This window comes from Rhinopithecus bieti, unplaced genomic scaffold, assembly GCF_001698545.2.
Source record: "Rhinopithecus bieti isolate Rb0 unplaced genomic scaffold, ASM169854v2 scaffold_30204, whole genome shotgun sequence".
Classification (NCBI taxonomy): Eukaryota; Metazoa; Chordata; class Mammalia; order Primates; family Cercopithecidae; genus Rhinopithecus; species Rhinopithecus bieti.
Genome location: NW_016813014.1, coordinates 101,391 through 128,963, shown reverse-complemented (window position 1 = coordinate 128,963; position 27,573 = coordinate 101,391). Strand labels below are relative to the sequence as shown.

Sequence of the window (27,573 nt, the reverse complement as noted above, 5' to 3'; positions counted from 1 at the left end):
CTTGTTCATTGACACAGGGAACCGTGTTTGATACTAAATATTTACTGAATGTATGAATTTGGTCCTCTCAACATTATTCACATGAGAAAAAGCCAAGGTTACCAAGATAGGCATAGACCAATTGTGAGTCATGGGCCTGGGCTAGGCAAGGAACTCTATCTTTGAGCACAAAGCTACCTCATTCTTCCACAAAATTAACGTTGTGTTAGCAAGAAACACGGGGAAGAGGTGGCTATTGTGTAGGCCACTAACACTGTCTACCAGAATTTCCAATTTATCATTGTGATAGACTGCTTATCTACTTTGACTTACATCAACCCCAAGAAAAGCAAGGCAGAGCCATCTGGAGATACACTTGTGGATGAAGGAGTTTTGTTTTTAACTATAAAAGTAAAGGAGAGTAAACATTATTAACCAGGATTCACAAACACTCCTCTATCAACTCATCTGGCTCTCCCGACAATTCTGACAACCTCACTACCTTGGTGTTACTATCATCAGCCATAATTGACAAATGAGAAATCATGAATCAGAAAGGTTAAGTGATTTTGTTCAAAGGCAATTGTATGTTAGGATTTGCAAAAGGACATATGTGTTCTGATTTCCAAATCGAAACTCTTTTCCCTTCACGAGTGGTATGTAAGAGTATCGGCATCGCCCGGGAGCTTGTTAGAGAAAAGCAAATTCTCAGGGGCCACCTCAGACTTAATAAATTAGACTCTCTGGGAGTTTGCCCGGTAACCTGTGTTTAACAAGCCCTCTAGGTGATTCTTTTGCACACTAAAGATTGGGAACTGCTGCATTACACACTACTACCCACACTCCTTTCTGCTAAATTGATCACATTTTTTTTTCTCTCTCGTTGTTACATGGTTCAGCAGAAAAAGCAAAGTACTGCATTTTGCTGAAGTTCAACTCAGGAGTCCCTTTTGGCCATTCGGGAACATCATAAAAAGTCAAAGTTGTCTTTCCCTTACTTCCAGATTCAAAGGACCCTTGAATTTTGGGATCCATGCATTGGGTCCCGTTTTCAAGGTTACATTGTTGAATCAAATGAGCCAGTTATTCCTATATACAGCCTGAGTACACAAAGGGAGATAGGGTGAATCTGCAACTCATAGAACTTATTTTTATATACTTAATAATGAGTCAAACTGTACGCTCTCCTCTGCCAAAATGAGAGCCCTTTGCTCTCTATTTCTCATACACTTCTGTGATCCAAACATTTTACCACAAAACCTTCAGTATTTTCTCCTTTCCGAAAAAATAAACAAAAAGTTTCAGTGACTAATAAACATCTCTGACAAAGATGCTCTAATTTTAGCATATAATCTATTTGTCTTCTTTCAAATTTGATTCTGTCATTTACTATGTTTTCAGTACTACAGTAATTCTAACCCATAAATAATGGGTCTATCCCGGCATACTGTCTATTTTCCACATTTCTGTCCTCTTTGTGAGAGTGTAAGGATTTAATAGATCCAGGGTTCATTTCAGGCCCAATTTCAGGCTAATGCATCAGCAAAGTCTGTCTCTCCCAGTTTTGGGAACCTGGCATTCTCAGTCAGTAACCACTTGGATAACTACAGATTTTTGCTGCTTCTTGGTTTTCTCAGAGTTCTATAGTCACACTTTATTGTTGTCCCCCAGGAGCAAATCTTACATTGGACATGTTCTTTCCTATTAAAATTTGCTTGCACACAAGGAGAAAGCATTGTGCTGACTTTGAAGTCAGTCCAAACTCTATGGCTGATGACCTGAGCAAGCTGCTTACTTCTCTGTTCAGTTTCCCATCTACAAAATGGGTATAATTCAGTGATCCTCAAATTCTGGGGTACATTAGCATTATTACCTGGAGGTCATGTAAAGAGAGAAAGCAGGCCAGGTACAGTGGCTCATGCCTGTAATCCCAGCACTTTGGGAGGCTGAGTTGGGCAGATCACAAGGTCAGGAGTTTGAGACCAGCCTGGACAATACGGTGAAACCCCGTGTCTACTAAAACTACAAAAATTAGCTGGGCATGGTGGCAGGTGCCTGTAATCCCAGCTACTTGGGAGGCTGAGGTAGGAGAATCGCTTGAACCTAGGAGGCGGTGGTTGCAGTGAGCCAAGATCATGCCACTGCACTCCAGTCTGGGTGACAGAGCAAGACTCTGTCTCAATAAATAAATAAATAAATAAATAAATAAATAAATAAAAGCAGACTGCTGGGCCCTCCACAGAATTTCTGATTCAATGGGTCTATGACGTAGCCTAATAATTTGCATTTCTAAAAAGGTCTCAGGTGATGGCAGATGCTGCTTATTTAGAGATCACACATTGAGACTCACTGGCATAATGTTATTAGGATTAGAAACACTATCTGCAACGTTCCCAGTTCAAAGTATCCACCTAATAAATATTAGTCCTCTGCTTTCCCTTCTATTCCACGTCTCCTCAAAGGAAAGGAAATACATGACAAAAATAAGTTGATAACATTGGATTTAAATGTAACTAAGGTAAATGTAATTATTGTTGGGCAAGTCTTTCTGGAAGTAAACCAAAAAAATTTTCTGAAGCAGTAAATGAAAGGAAATATTTTAGATAAATGAACATTTAGAAGCTAATGATTTGTACTAGTAAAGGCATCAGGCAAAGGGAAGGCCAATATGCTGTTAGTAGAAAAATAAACATATACATAATTTTGGAGAGCAATTTGGTAGTAACCACCAAAATGTGACCCAGCAATTTCACTTCTAGAACTATATTTTTGAGAAATAAACACAAATAAACAGGGATATAGTGTAACATATTTGCATAGCAGCTCCTAAACTCAAGAATGCAAGAAATGTAATATTTTTGTCATAAGTCAGCTTGATTTATAGTTCAAGCCCATTGCACCAGGTGGTAAAAATAAATCTCATTTATTTCAGGATTCATTCCCTGATGTTTTTCTGCAGTTGCATGTGAAAACCAGGAGGCACATACAGAGCAAAGGTGTGTGTGTGTGCGCGTCTGTAGAGTATTTGGCCTTATGTCTAATCCATTCATGCTGTCATCTGCTGACTTGGCCATCATTTGGTTGGTACTTGATAGATTTTATATGCAGATTGCTGCTGCCTCATTGCGTGATTTTCTCCTCACAGTCCCATCCTGTCTGCTTCATCCTCATCACCTGCTGCTTCTATTGCCCCCACACTATCGTGGGCTGCCAGTTACTACGGGAGGCTGAGACTCTGATTCCTTTGATACTTTCACATGCTTAGGATTATTCTGTTGTTTCCATGTCTTGTAAATTCTGAGGTTGTGTGGAACTCTAATCAACTACGTACTTATTTATTTTAGTCCTACGAATAGAGCAGATCAATAAAGTTCAACTACTAGTTTTGAAAGTGTCACAGATTTCCATTTGGAACATTGTGTTACTTTAGTTTTTATCTGATACTGAAGAAAAGAAAATAACCATTTTGATGGCAAAAAAAATCTTGTTTTCAAGACAAGTCCCAGATGTAAGTTACTTCTTAATCAGTGACTCAGTGATTATAACTTAGCAACATGCAAGTCTGTGTTAACTATATATAGCGCTATTTTTGTATGCATTAAAATGAGCCTCTGATGGTCGAAATAGTTTTTTTAATTTTCAAAATGATAGCAGCTGTTTATCCTTAATTTTGAGAATAATTTGGGGAGCTGTGTACTTTCCTTTTTGCCCAAAAAACAGAAATGACTTCATTGTTTAGATACAGGAAGAAATATGTTAAATCATCTAACCAATGCTGCTTGGAATAGGCTTCTTTAAAACATATTTTGATTGTGTAACTGTTCTGAACTAAACTTGGCTTGCTAAGTCTCTGGATGTTATATAACCTCAGAGAAAATACAAAAATAAGAAATAAAGACAGAATTAAACAAAAGACAACGAAGTTGAGGCATTTCAGTGTTCATTTCTTAAGAACCCATAATGTACCAGGTGTTGTGAATACAAAGGTAGATGGAGCACAGCTCCTGTTGTTGAGATCTCCAGCTAGGTGGGGAGATAATCAAATAATAGTGGCAACAGTAAACACAAAGTGCAGAGCCAGAGAGCATTTATTCTACCCGAAGAAAGGCTTCATGGTGGAGGTAACGTTTAATCTGTGGTGAAAGAGGAAAAGAAGCATATTCAAGATTAAAGGACAGAATTTACCAAGAGATCCTGTTCATTAGACTATAAGCTTGGTGATAAGAGGAAGAATGTCTGATTGACCTTCTATGCACTTAATGCCTAGAAGAATGCCTGATATACAAGATGTAATAAATATGTATTTGCTGAATGAGTGGAAGCATGATTTCAGGCAAAGGTGAGTGGTTCAAGGTTATTGTATCTGATGAAACACAGAGAGTGGGATTAACAGATGAGAAAAGCTAGAAAGGTATGCAAGGACCAAATGCCATGACTATTACCTTCTGAGAAGTTAGGATTTTGTTTTGCAGGCAATGGCATGTCATTAATAGCATTTGAGTAGGGCAGAGACCAAGGTGAGGATTTAATAAAATGTTGAGTGGATCTTTCCAAGTGCTTGGAACTAGGGTTTATAGGTAAGGACCAATGATAAGTACCTCATATTATAAAGAAAACACTCAATTATCAGGTCACAGGCTTTATCTTCACTTTCTCTGGACTTCCCCTGCCGCCCCCAACACACACACACACACACACACACACACACACAAGAAACCCTGTGGAAGTATGGCATTCTTGGTGAGGTGGAATGTTCCTCCTTTAGCCAGGATGCCTGAACAACCCTGCAGCCTCTACTCCCTAGTCTCAATAACCCCTTCACAGGGAGCCATGGGAGTCAAAGTGGTCCTCTTCTTTTTTCCCTGAGGGCCACAGAACTTGGTGTGATGATCCCTCCCCCTCCCTTTGGCTTTTATTCACAGGCAAATTACTAAACAGACCCTTTTTCTAGGCAAACTGTTATAGCAAACCACCTGCCTTCATACATTGCTAGACTAGAAGAAAGGACCAGTCTCCAAGTTCCAGCTCAATAGCCACCTACAAGGTACACCCATCAAGCATTCCCAGTGATTCTCTCATCACACTCTCCACTGCAATTTCATGCAGTGTGGTCCCCAGACTTTGCAGCTGATCAAGCATTCAGCCAGGGATGGAACCAAAATACATAGCTTCACCTCTTGCAGGGATCCTCAAGCTCTTGTTCATGATCCCTAACCTTCAGGCCTTATCACTGGGCATGGTGGTGGATAGAATGTGAACACAGACAGGTGAGCAAGAAAGCCTCCCTCCACAAACATGGTCCAGAAAAGTTATTGTTTTGTTGAATTTGGGATTGTAGACGGTATAGCTCCTTACCCCTTAGTTTAGAGTTGGTAACCAAACCGCTGGCTGCTCTCTTTGGAATGTGGAGCCAATGAGCACTTCTTGTCCTCATCTAGAGATCTGAGAAGCCGACCTCAGGGCAACAGGAAAAATTTCTCTCAACATTCAATATTGGTTTCCAATAGAAATAGAACGTGAGCCACATTATGCAAGTCCAGTTTTTTTTGTAGCCACATTAAATAAGGTAAAATGAAACATGTAGGATTAATTTTAAAATATGTTTCAACCCAAGGCAGCCAACTACATTTTAATTAGTGATCAATATAAACATTATAAATGAGATAATTGCATTCATTTTTGACACTAAGTCTTCAAAATCTAGTGTATATTCTATACTTACAGCACATCTCAATTTGGACTAGCCTCATTTTAAGTGACTAATAGATTTTTTTTGGATAATACAGTTGTAGATTAACTTGTGACCAAAGCTAGCAATCGTTCCTTATTGATCACAGGGTAAGTTCAAATTCTTATTACAAATATATTTGTTTTTAGGGAGTTGTCTTCAAGGGTAGTGGGGAGGTCACCTGATGCAGGTCTCTTCTCACCATAGAAGACCACCCTATTTAACATAGTCTTAATTTCTAATTGATTATTTAGAAACTTAATTTTTTTAAAACTCTGAAAGGAATATTTTTTCCTGACTCAGGTCACTGCCTTAATTAAAAACAGCTGAACTTCTAGAATAAATTTTCTTTGAACTTTGCATCACAGCTTTTAAAAACTGATGAATTTTTTCCTCTTAAAGCACAAATCAAACTTTCCTTCCACAAAGGCAATTCAGTACAACACTTTGCAGATGGATGGGTCTACTTCAATGGCTTGGTAACTGAACACAGGCTGGATGTGCCCCATCTGCTCTGTCTCAGATTTATTCCTTCAGACTGAGCAAGAAAAAATCAAGATAGAGTAAAATAGTGGTCATTATTTTTTAAATTTTATTTTTTATTTTTTTGGTTTGGCAAGTTGCCTCATTCCTCACAGACTTTATGAGGTGCTTATGTCTTATTTTTTTAAGGTGAGAACTGTGATCCAATCTGTATTCTATGGGTTACTTAGCACATTGAGAATGCCCAATAAATATTAAACAGGAAGAGTTTATTGAACCACTAAACACCATACACTTTCTGGTTCATCTATTGTACCAACTTCCGGTGCAGAACCATCATGAATGGATGAGTGGCTGGAAGATTAATGAGTGAATTTATTTGATAGTACACTGACAAAGTATTGGTACTTATAATTAAATAATATTCCTGGTCTTCTCCTATGAATCCAAGGAAAATAGTCTCACGTTAGTAACAATTCTAAGTTTAAACAAATACATAGTAGCCCTTTGTCTCTGGAAGTTTAAAGCAGAGGTTAAAGTCCAGTAGCCCCTATTATCATCAATCCATAAAAGTAGAACCCCTAAAATAACCTGCTAGCACCTCAAAACCAAAAAACTTTAATAATACCAGAATATGCAATAGTTAAAATATCAACTCTGAATTATTCAAAATTGAATTATATTCAATATTATTTTAGTGCTAACTGGGTTTTATTTCTTCAAAGCTATTCATTTATCAGATTCAATCATTTAAAAAGCAATTGAGTATAGCACAGAGCACCTACTATGTTCCAGGCATGGTTCTAGGCTCTGAAAAACCGAAAAATTCCAGCTTTAATGGAGCCTACATTCTATTGGAGTATTTATTTCAATAGTTACTCAATCAAAATATTTAAAACATTTAATTTAATCAAATATTTTACTTTAATTCAAGCATTTATTGCTTTTCATTCCATTTCTTTTTGATAGAAAATCCACAAGGTAGGTGTCAGAACTATGGCACCAATCAAGATCTTTTGATTATGAAATTTATATTCTTTTCATAGCAGTGTGGCTAGTATTTGTCTTTCAATTCAATTTGTTCAGCATTGGTTTAGGAAAGCCACAAGATCCCTTCTAGCTCTAAGACTTTCTTTTTTCTGATTTTGTAATAAAATGTTCTAATCTGAAGAAAACCTCCAGAAAATTGAGTCTCAATTATAAAATGAAGATAATAAGGCTAAAGATAATACTGACAATGTAACTCTTTCCTAAAGAGTTCTACAAGGAAGGTTTATGAAAACCTTCAGAATAAAAATGCAGAATAATCATATCCTTATAGATTGTATTAAGACGACAGAAATTGTATGGTGAATTGGAACTCTTCTATTTTATATTCAAATATATTAACTGCCATTCTTTCAGACTTGCTCTGAAATGTGTTTCTCAGGGATAATTAAGAGCTGCTTGTTAGAGGGTAGAACAGTGGTTATCAGTGGCTGAGGGTGGGTGTTGAGGATATATTGGTTGAAGGATAACAAATTTCAGTTAGATAGGAAGAATAGGCATGGAGATTATAGTTAATAAGAATGTGTTGTAGTTTTGAAAATTCCTGAGAGTGGATTTTAAATGTTCTTACCACACAAAAGAGAAGTATGTAAAGTAATGCCTATGTTAACAAGCTCTATTTAGCCATTCCACAATGTATACCTATTTCAAAACAACATGTGCATGATAAATACATGCATTTTTTGTCAATTAAAATAAATAAAAAATAAACTTAAAAAGTAACTGCTTGTTTTCTTATAAGTTACACACTATATATCTATATTATAAAAGCATTTTAACCTCATCAAATAATGTGGTCTTCTCCTTTCCCCTGGAAGCCTCTCACAGCTAAATTGCTTCATACGTCTCTTGAATGCCTATTACTAATATGTTTACTTTTTAAAATGTTGACTAAAAGCATGGTAAAGAGGGTAGGTAATGTGGGAGACAGGAAAGGGTCTGGGCGAGACAATCCCTTGAATAATCAGAAGCCATCCATTATTTAGAAAATTACTTGTTTTAAAATTCTAAAAGAAATTTTAGGCCGGGCGCGGTGGCTCAAGCCTGTAATCCCAGCACTTTGGGAGGCCGAGACGGGTGGATCACGAGGTCAGGAGATCGAGACCATCCTGGCTAACACGGTGAAACCCCGTCTCTACTAAAAAAATACAAAAAACTAGCCGGGCGAGGTGGCGGGCGCCTATAGTCCCAGCTACTCGGGAGGCTGAGGCAGGAGAATGGCGTGAACCCGGGAGGCGGAGCTTGCAGTGAGCTGAGATCCGGCCACTGCACTCCAGCCCGGGAGACAGAGCGAGACTCCATCTCAAAAAAAAAAAAAAAAGAAATTTTATTGTTCCAGCTCCCTGCCCCATTTAAATAAAGGCTAGCTTCTAGAATTAATTTGTCTTTGAAATTTGAATCACAACTTTAAAATTAATTAATTAATTAATTATCTCTTAAATCACCAATCAAGTTAGCTGTCTACTGAGGCAAGTCAGGTCAGCCCACTTGCAGATGAAAGTGAATATTCTCCATGACACAACATTCAGAGCTCCTAGACCATCTTCTCATTTGCACTCTACCTTTATAATTGCTTCCTAAATGCTGGCTTTTTCAGGAAGCTGCTGGTGCCTCAGAATCAGAATGATACCTACCAGTTCCCTTTCTGAACTTTCTTTGTCTCTTGATTACATACATTTCAATAACATTTATTAAATAATTTCATGTGCCAGGTGGCTGGGTGCGGTGGCTCATGCCTGTAATCCCAGCACTTGAGGTTGGCAGTTTGAGACCAGCCTGGCCTACATGGCAAAACCCCATCTCTCCTAGAAATACAAAAATTAGCTGGGAGTGTTGGCAGGTGCCTGTAATCCCAGCCACTCGGGAGGCTGAGGCACGAGAATCGCTTGAACCTGGGAGGCAGAGATTTCAGTGAGCCAAGATCGCCCCACTGCACTCCAGCCTGGGCAACAGAGGGAGACTCAGTCTCCAAAACAAAAAACAAAAATTATGTTCTCAGTGCCATTTCCCAGAAATGTAAAAATGAGTGTTATTGCCTGCTCTATATTTACTAGCAGTATATAGCAAAGAAGAGAGATACAAGAAAGAATGGGGTTGTTTACTGTGACAGAGTCATGCATAGAGTCTAACAGAAGCATCCTAAAAGGGTCTCTAACCCAGATTGGGAACTCAGAGGTTTCATGGTGAACATGGTGCCCAAGAGCATTCAAAAGAGAAATTGGGATTCCTCAGAGAGGATACAATGTGAAGGCAAATTGTCTCTGTCTTTTTCTGGAATTCATACCTATCATGAAGCTCATCATTAGTATACTGTATCCCATATACTTCCTACCTCCCATTCTAGACAGTTCTATGAGTTGAGGCCCATATTTGATACAAATTTCTCTCTTGCACAGGATCTAGAAACTCTGAGTCAAGCAGGCTCATTCTGCAACACACAGGTGACGGGATTAAGAGACCTACGAGTCTAGCATAAAGGTTTATTCTAATTACACCAGAAATACATCATGCAAGAGCTGAAATGTTTCTCATATTGAAGCAGATAAAGACATTTGAAACCTTTTAAGGAAAAACTGAAAATCTCTCAACTTTTATTTGCTTACTAAAGCAAAGGCCATGAACAGCTCAAAGGGAATCATTTCCATTTTGTTCATCATGTGCATTTGTCAAACCTCACAAAGAACAGTGTAGATAACAAAAGTGAAAACTGAATGGTGCTAAAGAGGATAACTTTTCATACTGTACATCAAAGTGATAGCATTGAAAACTGATGCAAGACAAAACAATTTCAAGAGACTAAACGGACTGAATTGTAGCTTCCTTTATCTGTCTCCTCCCACCTCCAAAGTTAGTTTTTTGTTTGTTTGTTTGTTTTTTGACATGGAGCTTCGCTCTGTTGCCCAGGCTGGAGTGCAGTGGTGTGATGTCGGCTCACTGCAAACTCCACCTCCCAGGTTCACGCCATTCTCCTGCCTCAGCCTCCCGAGTAGCTGGGACGACATGCGCCCTCCACGACTCCCGGCTAATTTTTTGTATTTTTAGTAGAGACGGGCTTTCACCATATTAGCCAGGATGGTCTTGATATCCTGACCTCGTGATCCGCCCGCCTCAGCCTCCCAAAGTGCTGGGATTACAGGCCTGAGCCACCACACCTGGTCCCAAAATTAGTTTTAAGGGTTCACAACAGTAGTTTAAAAATATTGATAATACTCAGGGCTGGTAAGTATGTAAAAATCTGTACTCTTAAATACAGCTTGTAGAGATGTAAATTGATGTATTTTTTAATAACATGAATATTGTATATAACCCTAAAATGCATTTCCTTAATCCAACAATTCTACTTCTAAAATCTGTATAAATATTAAAATTTTATCATGCAAATCTATAGTACTGGTATAGAAATATATCTAGAATACATTGCTAGATATATTTTGAAAACCTGGGTTACACAGAGGGTATATCATATGATTCTATTTTAGTAATTAATAAATGCACCAAAAATTCTGATAAAATGTGGTCCTAAATGCTTATAGCAATTATGTCTGATAAACAATATTAGAATAAAATTGCTTCTTTATTACTTTTCTAAAAGTCCTCACATAATAACCCTACTTCCAAACCCTCAAAAATTGCCCAACTCTCTATACTACTTTCAAATATTTTGGAATAAATATGCATGACATTGATAATCAGAAGATCTATTATACTATTAAAGTTCTAATTCTAGCCTTTTTCATGCTGTGTGTATGTGATGTGTGTCCTGGTATGTCCTGCAAGTTTCTCTCTGCTCCCATTTGTCACATGCAGGGCATCCTCGTGACAAATTTAAGCTATAAAAGAAAGAGGATATTTGAAATTAGAATTGCTGGGAAAGGCATCTTGTAGTTTATTTGCACACAAGTACTGGCTGATTTTTTTTATTACCACACCCACATTCCTTGAAAAGGCTGACTTATGTGGAAATTTCTAAGCCACACATTATGCGTGCAGGCTTCCCAGCCTCCTACACCAAGCAATAGCTTCTCCTTTCTTTGACCTTCAAGTTAGGCGTTACAACCATAACATAATATACCATTTTCTCTGGTTTGTAGATGTTACTTTAGACTGTAAACTCTTTAAGAGAGAGCTTTTCTTTTCCTTTGTGTACCCCCACAGAGATCAAACTGAAGCTGGTTAAGCAAAATGCCCCATTTACTTCCTCAGTTATATGGTAAGATAGAAAGCTGAGTAACCTGGGGAATTTGAAAATACGGTATTTTAAAAGATACATTTTGAGTTCTTTTAAAAAATGGTCTAACAAAGCATGTATATACAATAGGCGTTTGGAAATCTTCATCATGATGAATGGAGTATTTGTCAACCTATACTTCATTGTAAACAAAATGGTGATTAAGTGTTTGCTGTTAATGTTGAAATCATGCCATAGAAACATAATAGACTATGTCTAAAACACAGAAATGTGAGAAAAGAAACAAAAATGCCCCTTCCTGAGCAGTTAATTTCAGAATTTTTGGTAAATCTTGGCTTGCTTACAAAGAATTGTTTCCTTTGGAAGAAGTGAGAGGAACACATTGTTTATCTGACAGGTCATTGTCTTGCAGGAAACAGAGCTACTGTAATGCGGTGTTTCCTAATGAATTTAAAATATGATGCCATGACATTTTGTAAGATGAGAGCTAATTAGTTCAGGGTTCTGAAAATAATAAACTAATCAGGAGCAAGTCCTCACTTGCTTTCCAACTGAGTGGCATTCACATTACATTCTTCAAACAGCAGAGCCCCCCAACGAACCTTGAGAATGAAGAAGTTACAATCAAATTCCAGGCTCCAGGCGTGCATGAAACAAACCAAGTATCTCCACAGCAATTCTCAGTCCTGTACACAGATGAAATGTTAAAAGACTCTTCACTTTTCTGGGAACTTAAACCTAAGGAAAAGGCAAAGACTGGTAAAACCACACACCACTCAATGAGTTCAGCTTTAACACAATTTTCTACCCTCTCATGGCCTAATTCTGACTGGGGCAGAGAGAAAATGGTCTGGTAGGGCAGTGCTTCTCAACTTTGAGTGTGCACACCCATTGCCTGGGGATCTTGTCTCCCAGGTGATGCTGCCATTGCTGGTTTTAGGACTGATTAGCAAGTTTCAGGAGTACCATAGGGCACCACGTTGTGTATTGAATCTGTAGCAGGAATGTCCAATCTTTTGACTTCCCTGGGCTACACTGGAAGAAGAAGAATTGTCTCGGGCCACACATAAAATACACTAACACTAATAATAACTGTTGACCTAAAAATAAAATCACACACAAAAAAAACTCATAATATTTTAAGAAAGTTTATCAGTTTGTGTTGGGACACATTAAAAGCCATCCCGGTCTTCCTGCGATCCACAGGCCACAGGTTAGACAAGCTTGCATAGGGCTTCAAAGTCTTGGGAAATCCCTGTGCTTCTTCAAAGTCAACTTTTTAAATCAATGGAGGATGAACAGGGTGTGAGCAGCCCTTGAGGTAGAGGGAGGTGAAAGGAGGCTTCAGGCCCAAATTAGGGCTCCATCCTGTTTTTGGGTACCTAGCACATGCTTGGGCCACATTTGATACAAGCCATGCTCAAAAAGAGGGCAGCTCTATCCCTTCTGTGGCTGGAGGCCAAGGGTTCTCAGAGACTCAGCTCAGATGGTGGAGCTTGGATTCCCACCTTCCTGGCACAGCATCATGACCTATAAAGACTGTGTTCTTGCTTCAGGGAGAGCAAGGGGGAGAACAGGAGGGAGTGCTAACACCTTGTTTTTGTGGTTTCCTAGCATCTAACTCTCTAGAAGACATGTGTTCCTCCTATTCCCACCTTCCTGTGGAAGGACATATCAGACCCCCAACCATTGCCTCAGCTCATCATTGCATCATCTGGATGGCTTCCCTAAACTCCCACCTGGGCCCAGAAAGGAAACGGCTTATGACCCACAGTCTTTGACTATCCCCATCACCATTCTGTTTATGGCCCTGTTGCACCTCTGTGCAAATTGGGAGAAGGTGACCCTTTTATGGGGATGGAGGAGAAGGACAAACCAGGCTGTGATCTGGCCAGTAAAGTGGGACTGGACTGGCTCCTGGTGGGCTTTGGCAAGGTGTAACCTACACCTTGGTCGTTACTGCCCAAAATGAGAGCCATCAGCTTGCTGAGAATCACTGGGCCCGGAGCCCCACTCTTGGGTGAGGATGCTTTTTCAGATCCCTTCCCACCCACCTGCAAGGCTTGCAGGAAGCCTTGAGAAGAACCAAGAAGGAGGCTGATGCTCCTAGTTGTTCATGAGCAGCCAATGTGGTAGGCTGATGCCTAATAGTTTCTACCTTCTTCTGCATTCCTGACTGAGAATCTACCCATGAGCCCCACAGAGCAAGAGCTGCCTGATTAATGCTCCTGCCTATGACATGGAAATTGTCAAAAATAAACCTGAATCCTTGCCAGGCCTCCCCGTGATTTCTGTGTAGTGTGACCTTAAATATACTAGATAAGTCAGAAGCCTAAAATAGCTCAGCTCTTAGAATAACAGAATTTGGTCCCCTCCTGCTTCTGTAAGTTGAATTCTTAATTGCTAAATTTCAGGCTTTTTTTGGTGTTTATGTAAGAATTTAAAGGCCACAACTCCATATTTGAAGTTAAGTGCTCATAAAATTAATTGCAAGGTAATTTGCCATTAATAGTTATCTGATTTCTACTTTGATCTAGTGGTTGTTAAGAAGAGTGGTTTTGGTTTTTTTATTCATGATTTTGTTGTTGATTCCTACTTTTATTTGCTGTACCAGAGAAAATGATTTCTGTGGGCCTCTGAGGTACAGCACATGATTCCCAACTGTATATGGTCTGATACTATGAGAAAATAACATATTCTCTGTTAGTGGAATACTAATACTTAAAAATATGTGTGTTTAAATATTTGAAAAGCGGTCTGCTGATTCCATTACTAATGCATTGCATCCTCACTTGGTTAAATTACTTTTGTTTCTGGAGGATTTTTTATATATGTATATTTGATGCTGTGTCCCTGGTGAGTTATCAACTCCTTGAACTACAGCTTTTATCATACATTTTTAAATAAATTTGTATTCATTTTATATATGATATTGTCAGTACTCCTTACTTTTTAAAATTTGGTTTGACTTTATGATTCTGCACATTCTTTTCTTTTCAACATTTGCCTTCATTTTTCAAGTGTGTTTCTTATAGACAGCACATGCCTGTATTTTTTTAAAAATCTAATTTGATATTCCTTGTTTCATAACAGGAAAATTTGGGTCATTTGAATTCGGTGTGAAGATTAATATTTTGGTGTTGCTCTCATTTTATTTGCTATTTACTATTTATTCCTTTTTTTGATTTTTACCTCTCTTTATATTCTTGTTAATAATATTAAGCTTTTTGCTAGTCCTGTTGTTTCTCTTTTATCCCGTCATCCTGGTTTTTGAATTAATGTTATTTTATGATTCCCTATAGCCCTAATTATAAACTTACTCTAACAATATAAACTATTCTAAGAATCATGTATAATTTACGTGTCTTTATTAACACATAAAAATTAATAAGTAAGTGTAACCACTCGAGTATTTTCTTTGCCATTCCTCCCACCCCTTTAAGAAGGAGACATTTCCACTGGCCCCTGCTTCTCCATCCTGAGCAAACTCCCCACCTCCACAGTACCCAACACTTGAGTTTACAGCAATGGTTTCAGATTTTCAGTGTTTCATATCCTGGCTAACATTTTTGAGATAATAATTTTTTCTGTTTATCAATAAGTTCTTAAAATTTAAATCCATTCCAGTCATAGCATTTTAGTAATTCATTTTTTTCTCTATATCTTAAAATCTGTGGCATCTCGTGGTTCAACATTAGGAAATCCATCACTATGATTCAGTAAGTAAACAAATTCAAGGTGGCACATCATATTGCGTTTTTTACGCTTTTGATTTTAGTAATATCCTTTCACATTCACAATCCAGATAGAGAGATAAGCAAGATTGTATCCACCAAGCCTCCCCTTTACTGATCTTCCAAACTGAAAAACATAGCTGCCATTTTAGTCAGCAGTTAAACTTTATTATAGAATAGTTTTATACCTGTCCTGCTAAAGTTCCCTGCAACTCACATGATGATGCTCAAATCCCATTTGGTGTTGCAGGAAGTCAGGGACTCCGAATGGAGGGACCAGCTAAAGCTGTGGCAGAAGAACTTAAATTGTGAAGATTTCATGGACATTTATTAGTTCCCCAAATTAATACTTTTATAATTTCTTACGCCTGTCTTTACTGCAATATCTGAACGTAAATTGTGAAGATTTCATGGACACTCATCACTTCCCCAGTCAATACCCTTGTGATTTCCTATGCCTGTCTTTACTTTAATCTCTTAATCCCATCATCTTCGTAAGCTGAGGAGGATGTATGTCGCCTCAGGACCCTGTGATGATTGCATTAACTGCACAGATTGTTTGTAGAGCATGTGTGCTTGAACAATATGAAATCTGGGCACCTTGAAAAAGGAACAGGATAACAGCAATGTTCAGGGAACAAGGGAGGTGGCCTTGGACTCTGACTGCCAGTGAGCTGGACGGAACACATTTCTCTTCTTTCAAAAGCAAATAGGAGTGTAAAGGTAAACTGAGGCTGGAGCCGAACCGGGAATGAAGACACAAGGCAAATGGCAGTGAGAATAGCCTTTTATTAGGGCTTGCAGGAGAGGTTCCTTGGTCCATAGGTGTGGGCCGAGGAAGTCGCACTGAGGGAGGAGGGTAGGGTCTTCTTATAGCCTGAGAGGTAGGGAAGCTGGTTGTGCAAACAGGGCCTGGGGGGTCTTGAAACTACTAGGGCAGGAGCTGAGTAAGGGTCATGAGGAAGGGGTCTTTGGAAACTGTCAACCAAAACTGCTGTTTACGAACTTGTGGAATGCAGGTGAGCTGCAGGTCATGGGGGAGTGTGACTGCCCAGCTGGAACCTCTGATGTATGTAAGTCTGAGGGTGTGTTCAAAGAGGGAGGGAAGTCTTGAAACAAAGGGCCTGCTCAAACAAAGGCCCTGCTACGCTGAGTGGCGCCGCCATGTCGGGTCCGGGTCCCTGCCTAACATTCTGACCTCTTTCTAATAGGAAAAAGGGGCGACGTGTTCATCTGGCTGCTTCCTGCTGTTATGGGTCATCGTGGGGTTTTTCGGAGGTCAGAACTTGGGTATAGGGATGGAGCAGCATCTGATTGAAAGTGATCCAGGAGACTTCTTTTATGCGGTTCTGGATGAAGCAGTAAGCTATGAGGGAGCTATGAGCAGTAAGAAGCCAATGATCAGTAAGGGGCTTAGGAAGGGTAGGACCCAGCCAGCCATGGACGACTGCCACCACCCGAATGGAGACTCTAATCCTGAGATTTTTTTGTGGAGTCGTTCTCGGACTTTTTCTAGAGTGAGGAGGTTGGTTTCTACTAGTCCTGACTCATTGATGTGGTAGCAGCATTCTTCATTAAGGAACATACAGGTGCCGCCTTTGTCAGCCGTAAGGAGGTCGAGTGCTCTGCGATTCTGGGCTGCCACCTGGGCTACTGAGGTCATCTGTCTTTGGAGGGAAGCCAGGGATTCTGCTGAAGCTTCAATTGCTACCTGTAATCGGGCTGAAAGATCTTGAGAGGATCGGACAGAATGAGTTAAGGCTCCAGTTCCAAGGTTAGAGGCCACAAGGGATGCGGCTAAGGAGACTCCAATCATTAGCGAAAGGAATACTGCTCTTGCCTGGCGGGGGCGGGCAAGGGGCAGAAGAGAGGATAGTTCGGCTTCACTGTGCAGGGTGAGGCTGTGAAATGGGGAGATGGGAACGCATAGAGTAGTGTCGGAAGCCTTGAGAGTTTTTGACAGGGTGGAGTTGCACCAAAAATACCCGCCTGGGGCGGNTAGGGTTGGAGTAGCAAAAGGGGAGTTGTTTAAGCAGGTCTTGGAACAAAGGAACTTCCCCTAGGGCTTGGCTGGGAAGGGGAAAGGAGAGGGTTAGGTTGGAGGAGTTAAAAGGGCTAGGTAAAAAGGTACCGCAACCAGTGGGGGCTTATTTAATGCTGCACACAAGAAACAATGGGACATGTTGTGCACTCCGACCATTTGTACTACCTGGGCCCCTTCTCTGACTAGGGTTAGCCAAGAAAAAGGGTTACCGGTGCCCTGAGGCTTGTTGTCTGAGTTGGCTGTGTTGTCTGGGTTGGCTAGAGCTGAGATGACTTTTTCTTGTTGTTTGATGTCGGAGGCCAGGCTGATGAGGCTGCTTGTGACCCTGACGTAGGCTCTATAAATCTTGAGTCGGGCTACGGGATAAGATTCGTAGCCATGCCGGTAAAGGCGAGCCTCTATACCTGATGTTCACCGAGGGTCCCATGGGTCAGGAATGGTAAGGAAGAATATAGGCACTTCTCCTCCTCCGTATGATCTGACTAACCGAACTGTTGATGCCAGTTACTGCCACTTGGTGTATGACGTGTCAAGGTGAGTAAAATGCATGTTACAATAATGATATGGACACCCTCCATTGGTTTCTACCCAGTAATTGAGACAGTTATATTCTACTTGATCATAGAGAAAGCATATGACTGGGTTCCACCAGTCAGGGCAACTGTTAAAGGCAGAGCAGTTAAAGGTAACCTGACTCTGGCACCCCCGGGGCAGGCAGTCAACTGTGGCTAAGATGAGGGAACTTATGTGATTGTTTTGGGTCCAGGTTTCTGACAGATAGAATCTCCAGTGGAATGGGTTGACGGGGGGAGTTTGGTTAGGAGTCTTACCTAGTCTCAGGAGTACTGGATAGCTGAGGAAGGTTAGGCAGAGGGTCGTTACTGGCAAGCGTAAGTCGTAGTTTAGTAGGGGCAACAGCCTGAGCCGTCCACCTGGAATCATGCTGGGTGGGTGTTTTTTCCAGCTGGGACAGATGATACCAGGAGGGAATGCTGAGGAGTTTGGCAGCAGTGGGTGTGGTAAGGATTACGGTATATGGTCCTTCCCACTGGGAAGATAAGGCTCGGGGCTGCAGCTGCTTGTCTAGTACTAGGTCTCCTGGTGCTACAATGGCGGGATTTTTAGGGTTTGGGGAAATGGGTGTGGGGAGACACCGGTCTGTGTGTTTTCTTAAAAGCTTGCGTAGGAGGGTTAAGTAAGGGAGGTAGGAGTCTAAGGGAGGGGAGAGGGCTGGCAGCTCCTGGAAGAGGAATGGGCGTCCCTACAGTAGCTCAAAAGGGCTGAGCCCTCTGGGGGCCTGAGGAGCTGCCCTGAGACACGTAAGAGCCAGAGGAGGGAGAGTTATCCACGAGAGGCAGGTTTCTAGAGTGAGCTTGGTTAGATGCAGTTTAAGGAGGCCGTTTGTGCGTTCTACCTTACCAGATGACTGCGGATGGTAGGGAATGTGGAGTTTCCAGGTAATCTGGAGTGCGGCTGCCACCTGCTGGGTGAGTTTGGAAATGAAAGCCGGACCATTGTCTGATTGGATGTTTCAGGGGAGACCGAACCTGGAGACGATGTGCTCTAGGAGAATAGTTGCCACAACTTCTGCAGTCTCTCAAGTGGTGGGGAAAGCCTCAATCTATCCTGAGAAGGTGTCAACTAAGGTCAGCCAGTAGCAAAATTTTTTATGTCGGGGCATGTGAGTAAAATCAAGTTGCCAATCTTCTCCTGGCTGGTGGCCTCTTAGCTGATGAGTAGGCCCTGGGTGTCTGAGCCTTCCTTGGGGGTTAGTGGCTGAACAGGTGGCACATTGTTGATGTACTTTCTTAATTTGGGTCTGCAGTGAGCGAAGGTGAAAGATAGGTTCTAGGAAGTTATACATAGCCTTGGGTCCTATGTGGAGAGAGCGGTGTATGTTGGTCAGTATATGTACTACCTGAGTCTGAGGGAGCGCTATTCGGCTGTCAATGAACACCCACCCATCCTTGTTTCGGGTAATACTGGGGTGGGCCATCAGGGTTTGAAGTTCTTGAGAAGAGTAGTCGGGGGAATATGTGGGGGAAAGAAAGAGTAAAGGTGCTCGGGGAGGGGGGGAAGTGAGGGCAGTGGCCCGTGCGGTGGAGTCAGCTAGGCTGTTACCTTGTGACACAGGGTCCTTAGAATGCTGGTGGCTTTTGCAGTGGATGATGGTTATCTCTTTGGGGGCCTGGACAGCATCAAGCAACCTCTTTATATGTGGTCCATTGACTACTGGCATCCCTTTGGTGGTAAGAAACCCACGCTCTTGCCAGAGAGTGGAGTGAGTATGTGCAATAAGGTAAGCATATTTAGAGTCTGTATAGATATTAACCCTCTGCCCTTCAGAGAGAAATAAGCCACGAGTAAGAGCAGTGAGTTCAGCCTTCTGGGAGGTGGTGCCTAAAGGCAAGGGCCTGATTTCAACCATTTGGGTTGTGTTACGACAGCGTATGCCGCCTGTCTGCGGCCATCGAGGGTTAGGACAGAGCTCCCATCTACAAACAGGGTATGGTCTGGGTGTTCCAACGGCTGTTCGGAAAGACCGAGGCGGGCGGGTGGCAAGGTGGTGAGAACTTCCGGGCAGGAATGTGCGGGGACAGAATTGTATCCTGGAGTGGGCAAGAGGGTAGCAGGATTTAGAGGGGGTGAGGTGGTGAGAGTGATGTGAGGATTTTCAATGAATAGCAGGTGGAACTGTTGAAGCCAGGACGAGGTGAGATGGCTGAGACACTTGTGTGTGATGAGATCTGACAGTTGGTGAGAAGAGTAGACTGTGAGAGGATGTCCTAGGGTAAGCTTGAGGGCCTCTCGGGTAAGTCCTGTGGCAGCTGCCAGGGCTCGCAGAAAAGGTTGCCAGCCCTGGACTGTGGGATCTAACTGCTTGGAGAGATAGGCCACAGCCTGGTATGTGGATCCAACTGGCTGGGCTAGGAGGCCAGTGGCTACCTTCTGGCACTCCTCGGTGAATAGATGAAAGGGCCGAAGGGGTTGGGGAGAGAGAGAGCAGGGGCAGAAAGGAGACAGTCCTGAGGCTTCTTGAAAGAGCTGGCAACCAAGGAGGGGTTGGACAGCAGTCCGGTGGGTGTCTCCTTGGCAGCCTGGTAGAGGGGCTTGGCTAGGACCCTGAAGTTGGGAATCCAATGCCTGAAATACCCTACCAGTCCTAGGAAGGACAAGATCTCTTCCACATCCTGAGGAGGCTGGAGAGTTTTAATGAGGCTTATTCTATCTGCCATAAGGCTTTTTGTAGTGGGTGTGAGTAGTATGCCTAGGTAGGTGACAGAAGGGGTGCAAAGTTGAGCCTTAGCCAGGGTAACCCAATAACCTCGGTCGCCTAGAAAATTTAAAAGTGTAGCAGTGTCTGCAAGGGAGCACCCCCAGGAAGGACTACATGGTAATAGATCATCTACGTATTGCAGAAGGGTGCTATGGGTTAGGAGGCAGAGGAGGATGTCCCATGCCAATGCCTGTCCGAAAAAATGGGGGCTATCTCAGAACCCTTGAGGCAAGACAGTCTGGGTCAGCTGGGAAGAAACATGAGTGTCTGGGTCCTCCCATGTGAAGGCAAACAGAAAGTGGCAGTCTGGGTGTAGAGGGATGGTAAAGAAAGCATCTTTCAGGTCAACGACAGTGAAATGTGTGGTGTCAGGGGGAACGCACGAGAGGAGTGTATATGGATTAGGAACGACTGGAAAGGTAAGGACTACTGCCTCATTGATGAGGCGCACGTCCTGCATGAGACGATAGGCCCCAGAGCTTTTCCATACAGGCAGGATAGGAGTATTGCATGGTGAGTTGGCTGAAACTAGAATGTGCTGTTGGAGCAGGCGTGTAATGATAGGTTTTAATCCCTGTCAATGTCCAAGAGAGTGAACTGGGGTCTAGAAGGGAACTTGGAAGGGTCTTTTAGCCGGATGTGGACCGGAGTGTGGTGCTGGGCAATGATCAGGGTGGAGGTGTCCCATACTTTAGGGTTGATGGGGACTGGAAACAGGAGTGGGGATCAGCCTGGTGACGTCTGTCAGGTGAGGGGAGGGGGAAGAGGAATGTGAGGTGTGGGGAGGGGTTGGGTCGGAAGTGAACTGAGGCCCCTAGCTTGGAGAGGAGGTCTCGTCCTAACAAGGGGACTGGGCACAAAGCAATGATAAGAAATGAGTGTGAGAAGAGGGAGCCATCCAGGCGGCAAGACAGAGGAGGAGTCTGGTGGTAGGTGAAGGGAGTGCCATCAATTCCCATGACTGTGACAATGGAGGGGTGGCTGGGGCCACTGAAGGAAGGCAAAACAGAGTAGGTAGCCCCCATGTCAATAAGGAAGGATATGGACTTACCCACTACCTGGAGCATGACCCTGGGCTCTGCGAGAGTGAGAGGGGTCCCCGAGTCTAGGCCTCTTCAATCTTCGTCAGTGTTGAGGAGCTGGAAGGCGCCTCCAATACCTGGAGGATGGTCGTCACGTGGAGGCGCAGTGACCGTCCTTAGGTCAGGGCAGTCTGACTTCCAGTGGCCCATCTGCCGACAGTTTGGACAGGGGTGGGTTGGCTCCTTTGGGTTAGGGCACTGCCTGGCCCAGTGGCTGTCGTTGCTGCACTTGAAGCAGGCACCAGGTGGTGCTCGGGTAGTACCTCTTTTCTGGGAGCTCCTGGAGCTGGCCGGCCTCAGGGCTGCTACCAAGGCCTGGGTTTGGAGTTGTACCTTCTGTTTTAGCCTGGCCTGTCATTGGGCCTCAGCTGCTTCCTCCCTGGAGTTGTAGACCTTGAAGGTCAGTTTGACTAAATCCTGGATGGGAGTTAGAGGGCCCTCCTCCACCTTTTTTAACTTTTTTTGGATATTGGGGGCTGACTGAGAAATGAAATATGAGGCCAAGACGGTCCCCGCTGCGGGGGAGGCAGGGTCAAGGTGGGTGTACTGAATAAGTGACTCAGTCAGCCAGTTAAGAAAAACAGCTGGATTTTCATCTGCACCTTGGACTACCTCCTTTAGTTTGTTAAAGTTGACTGATTTGTTAGAGGCTGCCTGCATGCCGGCAAGAAGGCACTGAACCATCATGTCTCGGTGACGGCGGCCTGCCTGCCCTACCTGGTAGTCCCAGTCAGGCTCAGCCGAAGGCACTGCCTCGGTGCCGACTGGCATGGCAGGGTCAGTTAAATGAACCTGGTTAGCATGCTGCCTGGCTGCCGCTAGGATGTGTTCCTGCTCCTCAGGAGACAGGGTTGAGGTCATAACGACATGAAGGTCGTGCCAGGTAAGATCACATGCCTGGCATAGATACCTAAACTCTTTGATATAACGAGTAGGATTGGCCGAAAAGGAGCCTGCATGCTCCTCAACCTTAGACAAGTCTGCCAATGAAAATGGCATATGGACCCGGACTACTCCTTCGGCACCTGCTACCTCTCGTAAGGGACACAGGAGGTTGGTCCTGGACCGAGTATGGGCTGAGACAGGCGAGGAAGGGGAGGAGGTGGAGGTAGGGGAGACAGAATCTGTCGGGTTTGGTAAGGGCATAGGAGGGCGGGAGGGGTGGGGAGGCGTTGACAAGGACAGGGATAACAGTGGGTCAGGGTAAGGAGGAGGTTGAGTGGGAGACCGGAGGGGTGGCCGGGATAGGGTGTCAGGAGGCTCAGAAAAAGAGGAGGAATCATCCCTCTCCTTGCTCAAGGGAAGAGACTTTGCAAGTAGGACCTGAGCTAATGAGCATTGAGCGCAGAGATCTGGGCGAGAATGCAAGTCCCAAAAGGCCTGAACATAGGGTATCTCAGACCATTTGCCTAGTCTCTTGCAGAAGTTGGTCAGATCTGTGAGAATGTTAAAGTCTAGAGTGCCTTCTGCAGGCCACTGAGACTGATTATCCAGTTTATATTGTGGCCATGCTATTGTGCAGAAGAAAATGAGCTGCTTTCCTTTTATGTCTTGGCTGAGACTTAAAATCTGGAGATTTGCTAAGAGGCACCCCAGAGGAGATTTTTCAGTTTGGTTTGGACTGGGTAGTTCCCATGGTCTCAAGGCGGGCAGTCCAGAGGCAATGGGAGCGTCCTCCCACTGCCACGCGGAGTGCGGGGTACGGTGGCTCCCAGGGAGGTTGGACGTCTCCTAGTCCCCGGTGCTGAGGTCACAGCTGACCGGAGAGAGCCTCTGACGTGGCCACACGTTTTGGACAGGGACTCTCGGAGAGAGCCTTCAGGACAGAGGGGAAACTTACCCAGCAGTGATCGAATTGAGTCTTGGATTTGGTGAAATGGCTCCCGGCTTGGAAAGGAGTTCCTGGCTTGGGGAGAGGAGAGCCTATCCGACCCAGCAACGGTCCAGGGAGGGGGGTCTCCTCCCGGGTTTCGGCACCAATGTAAAGGTAAACTGAGGCTGGAGCCGAACCGGGAACGAAGACACAAGGCAAATGGCAGTGAGAATAGCCTTTTATTAGGGCTTGTGGGTGAGGTTCCTTGGTCCATAGGTGTGGGCCGAGGAAGTCGTGCTGAGGGAGGAGGGTAGGGTCTTCTTATAGCCGGAGAGGTAGGGAAGCTGGTTGTGCAAATAGGGCCTGGGGGGTCTTGAAACTACTAGGGCAGGAGCTGAGTAAGGGTCATGAGGAAGGGGTCTTTGGAAACTGTCAACCAAAACTGCTGTTTACGAACTTGTGGAATGCAGGTGAGCTGCAGGTCATGGGGGAGTGTGACTGCCCAGCTGGAACCTCTGATGTATGTAAGTCTGAGGGTGTGTTCAAAGAGGGAGGGAAGTCTTGAAACAAAGGGCCTGCTGAAACAAAGGCCCTGCTACGCTGAGTGGTGCCGCCATGTCAGGTCTGGGTCCTTGCCTAACAAGGAGAAATATCGCTGAATTCTTTTTCTCAGCAAGGAACATCCCTGAGAAAGAGAATGTGCCCCTGAGGGTAGGCCTATGAACTGTCCCCTTGGAGGCGGCTGTCTTTTACGGTGGAAGCCAAAGGGATGAAATAAGTCCCAGTCTCCTGTAGTGCTCCCAGGCTTATTAGGACAAGGAAATTCTCACCTCATAAATTTTAGTCAGACAGGTTGTCTGCTCTCAAACCCTTTCTCCTGATAAGATGTTATCAATGACAATGCATGCCCGAAACTTCATTAGCAATTTTAATTTCGCCCCAGCCTGTGGTCCTGTGATCTCGCCCTGCCTTCATTTGCTTTGTGATACTTTATTACCTTGTGAAATATGTGATCTCTGTGACCCACACCCTATTCGTGCACTCCCTCCCCTTTTGAAAATCACTAATAAAAACTTGCTGGTTTTATGGCTCAGGGAGCATCATGGAACCTGCTGAGATGCAATGTCTCCCCCGGACACCCAGCTTTAAAATTTCTCTCTCTTGTACTCTTTCCCTTTATTTCTCAGACCAACTGAGACACTTAGGGAAATAGAAAAGAACCCATGTTGAATATCGGGTGTGGGGTCCCCCGATAATTTGGGAATTCGGTGAACTAGCAGAATGAAATTCTAAGAGACTTGGGCTTGTTGATGTGTCAACGTTTTTCATGGGAACTGACATTAAATATTTCACAAATACCATAACTTCTAGGAATTCACATTTTCTTTATTCAATGTAGAATTGTGAAATATTTAAGAAATAACTGAATCATTATTTCTTGACTGTTTCCTGCCTGTGAAAGCAGAACTATGAAATAGCTCAAGGGAATCAGTGAGAGATTTGTATCGATTATATTCAATAGCCTGTATGTGTCCAAATCACCGATGAAAGAATGGGGGCAAATATAAATTAAAATTGAATGTTGCAGAAATGGTTGAGGAACTTCACCAGGATATATTAATGTATAAACTGAAAACTGATGAAAGGCAAGAGTTTGGTTCTATGTAGTCTGAAGGACAGGAGCAGTTTTGTAGACATTTCTTCATTCTTCTCTTTCTGCTTTTCCAGACTTCTAGAGAGAAATTTGCTAGGAGAAATAAAAAAGTGTATAAATTTCAGTGATGCTGAAGGTATGTGCAAACAAATTCTCCTCATTAATAGTAAAGGTAGAAATTGGTGTGGATTTTCTGGAAGACAATTTAAAGGTACACACTTGGTTTCTAAAAGTACAAACACTTTTAAAATCTATCTATCTTTTAATCCCAATTTATTTACAATTTATTATAAGAAAGTAGTTAGGTAATTATTGCAAATTAGGTAAAGTAAGTTCACTAATTATTCTCAATATAAAAAAAAGGATGAAATTCCATAAACGTCTATTAAGAAAGACTTGGTTAAATAATTTATTGTACCTCCATATGTTTAGTCATTAAAAATAGTCACTTAAATCTCTAGGGTATTGACATCAAATAATGTCAACAATAAATTCAAAAAGCATAAACATATAGAAAAATATCCCTATGTCTATATAAAGAATGTCTACATACCCACTTATGAATACATGGAAACATATCTGCAAGGATATATAGTCTAAAACCTCATCAGTAGTGTTTCTTCGCAGTAGTGTGAAAGTAATACATTAGAAACATTTAACTCCCATCTCCGCTCCTTCTAGGATCTCCTCCTGGTTCGGCCCGCCTGCCTCCACTCCTGCCTCCACCATGTCCATCAGGGTGACCCAGAAGTCCTACAAGGTGTCCACCTCTGGCCCCCGGGCCTTCAGCAGCCACTCGTACACGAGTGGGCCCGGTGCCTGCATCAGCTCCTGGAGCTTCTCCCGAGTGGGAAGCAGCAGCTTTCAGGGTGGCCTGGGCAGCGGCTATGGTGGGGCCAGCGGCATGGGAGGCATCACCGCAGTCACGGTCAACCAGAGGCTGCTGAGCCCCCTTAACCTGGAGGTGGACCCCAACATCCAGGCCGTGCGCACCCAGGAGAAGGAGCAGATCAAGACCCTCAACAACAAGTTTGCCTCCTTCATAGACAAGGTACGGTTCCTGGAGCAGCAGAACAAGATGCTGGAGACCAAGTGGAGCCTCCTGCAGCAGCAGAAGACGGCTCGGAGCAACATGGACAACATGTTCGAGAGTTACATCAACAACCTTAGGCGGCAGCTGGAGACTCTGGGCCAGGAGAAGCTGAAGCTGGAGGCAGAGCTTGGCAACATGCAGGGGCTGGTGGAGGACTTCAAGAATAAGTATGAGGATGAGATCAATAAACGTACAGAGATGGAGAATGAATTTGTCCTCATCAAGAAGGACGTGGATGAAGCTTACATGAACAAGGTAGAGCTGGAGTCTCGCCTGGAAGGGCTGACTGATGAGATCAACTTCCTCAGGCAACTGTACGAAGAGGAGATCCGGGAGCTGCAGTCCCAGATCTCGGACACATCTGTGGTGCTGTCCATGGACAACAGCCGCTCCCTGGACATGGACAGCGTCATCGCTGAGGTCAAGGCACAGTACGAGGAGATTGCCAACCGCAGCCGGGCTGAGGCTGAGAGCATGTACCAGATCAAGTATGAGGAGCTGCAGAGCCTGGCTGGGAAGCACGGGGATGACCTGCGGCGCACCAAGACTGAGATCTCCGAGATGAACCGGAACATCAGCCGGCTTCAGGCTGAGATTGAGAGCCTCAAAGGCCAGAGGGCTTCCCTGGAGGCCGCCATTGCAGATGCCGAGCAGCGTGGAGAGCTGGCCATTAAGGATGCCAACGCCAAGTTGTCCGAGCTGGAGGCCGCCCTGCAGCGGGCCAAGCAAGACATGGCGCGGCAGCTGCGTGAGTACCAGGAGCTGATGAACGTCAAGCTGGCCCTGGACATTGAGATCGCCACCTACAGGAAGCTGCTGGAGGGCGAGGAGAGCCGGCTGGAGTCCGGGATGCAGAACATGAGTATTCATACGAAGACCACCAGCGGCTATGCAGGTGGTCTGACCTCGGCCTATGGGGGCCTCACAAGCCCCGGCCTCAGCTACGGCCTGGGCTCCAGCTTTGGCTCTGGCGCGGGCTCCAGCTCCTTCAGCCGCACCAGCTCCTCCANAGGAAGAGCTTACAAAACAGAAAGCAAATATTTTGACATTTTGATATTTTAAATGTAATCTCTTTTCTTCATTTTCTGGCTACATATATTGATTCAACACATTAATAAGCAGGATGTAATATTCAATAAAAACTTCTGTAATTGTCTACATTAGTTCCAATTTATTCATATGGAAACTATTTATTTTACATATCTCTTTCTATTAAACTAACATTTAGCATGTAAGGCATAGTTTTATTTTTGAAATTATTAATACATTAAAATATTAGTGACAAACATAAACTCTTGAGCTTTACAATAGGTTAATGATAAAGAAGACAGACAATATTAGATGGAGAAATGCTTCATAAAACCCACAGGTTAGAGAAAAATTGTTAGGAGTTTAATAAATGATAGATTCTTAATATTTTGCTGCACAAAACCAAAATGAAACCTCTTTT

At 43.3% G+C, this 27,573-nt stretch overlaps 1 pseudogene across 1 annotated transcript; it reads left to right on the top strand.

The window, feature by feature from the left end:
• The first annotated feature begins 17,625 nt into the window (after positions 1 to 17,625).
• On the top strand, positions 17,626 to 27,185 carry LOC108512261 (keratin, type II cytoskeletal 8 pseudogene; annotated as a pseudogene). The gene is made up of 2 exons (XR_001880548.1): positions 17,626 to 17,738; positions 25,712 to 27,185. The product of XR_001880548.1 is annotated as a keratin, type II cytoskeletal 8 pseudogene (transcript).
• Positions 27,186 to 27,573: the final 388 nt, after the last annotated feature.